The sequence below is a fragment of the Artemia franciscana genome, chromosome 21 (assembly GCF_032884065.1).
Source record: "Artemia franciscana chromosome 21, ASM3288406v1, whole genome shotgun sequence".
NCBI classification, from domain to species: Eukaryota; Metazoa; Arthropoda; class Branchiopoda; order Anostraca; family Artemiidae; genus Artemia; species Artemia franciscana.
Window position 1 is genome coordinate 11378694 of NC_088883.1, and position 1683 is coordinate 11380376.

The following is a 1683-nucleotide window of genomic DNA, read 5'->3' on the forward strand; positions in this document are numbered from 1 at the left end:
TATTGTTTATATTTTTAAGCCTAAAAAAATAAATTTGAAAGTTGAAACATTTCTGCAGAAAGGAAACATTGATTTATATTGCTTTTGAAGATGGTAATGACTGTCTGGCATCCCCTGCTGTGGTTTACCAGAGAACCTATTTCCGCAATATTTAGTGTGTAATGAGCTGTATTTGACTATTGAATAATCTTGCCAGTCATATGCAAATATTCTAGAGGCAGATCATCACTAAAATATAACAAAAATTTATTTATATAACTGAAGTCTTTTAATTGAGTGAACTACAAGCAAATTTAATTTCTCCACTATATGTAGGCCTACTGCATGAGATTTTACTGTGACAATGCATTACTTTTCGACCGCTTTTGGCACTAGGTATTATTCACATCTGTAGATGCAAGAACCATCTGGCTTTGCCATGCATCTGTTCTCTTAAACATCTTTATGGACTTGGATGGCCATTTTTACTAATGCTGTCTGTTGAGAGACAATGAAAAGTTGTAGTCAGTTACAGCTCTTTTGATTAGTTTAAAAATTCAGGGGACATGAAGATACAATAGTTTGAATGTGTAACAGTTATAAAAATATATTTTCTTAGTTTGAACCTAACCCCTTATATGGGGATCACTGAACTTTCTTGGACCACTGAAAGAAAATTTGGCTCACGCATGTTTTATACTATTACTGCGATTCTTTATAACTCTTTGTTAAATTAAGGGTTATCTATCGTAGTGACTGTCAAAATATCTGCCAAATTTTATTTTGGCCCTGGTACTGGAATTCCTTGCCTATTGGATCTTGGAGAAAAAAGATGACCCATGTCATTGGGCTTTACGATTGGAAATGTGTGCTATTTTAATTTGTTGCCCTGATTATTCTATATCGTTCCAACTAATTTGGATTAGCATATAAATAATTTTGCATGCTCTCTAACATAAGATCCAATTTAACATATCACACTGCTTTGCCTAAAAAAACCCCTGAGCTGCAAATTTAGACTTTCACAGAAGCTCATCTCCACATCTTTCACAGAAGCTATATGTCAAATGAAACCCTGCGGTCCAGGATAACTGAAGTATTTAATAGAGTAGATTATTTGGTTTCTCAAGCTGTATTCCAAGCATTACTGTATAATTAAACAAAAATAGAATTAGATTTCATAAACTATAGAAATCAGACATATTATTTGTGGATTATAGCGTTCATGTTTTAAAATGTTAGAAGTTTGCAGGAAGAAAATCAGCCCTTGAGTTTCCCTTTCACGCTTACGAATCTTGAACAAATTGCTTCTGTGAACTATTCATATATTTTGACTAGTCTTATACAGGGTTGCCAACTTTTCGGTCGATGGATGTGTCCCCTGAGAATCCAAAAATGTGTCATTTTCAGCTAAAATATATCCATCTTGAAATCTAAAAAACTAGAGGTTTTTTTTTAAGTCGTATTATGGACGAAAAGACGCTTATTAAACTTCTTTCAAAGCGCCCAGTTAACATTAAATACAATGAAAACGAAAAAAAAGTATCCACATTCATACCAAATGACTTAGTTTGAAAGCATGAAACTCATATAAACATGTAAATCCCTTGCTTTGGAGTAAAACCTTTATTTACGACATCTCTGGCAAAACCTTGATGCAAAAAAAGACAAACGAGAAAAGTACTACTTTGGTGAAAGATGACA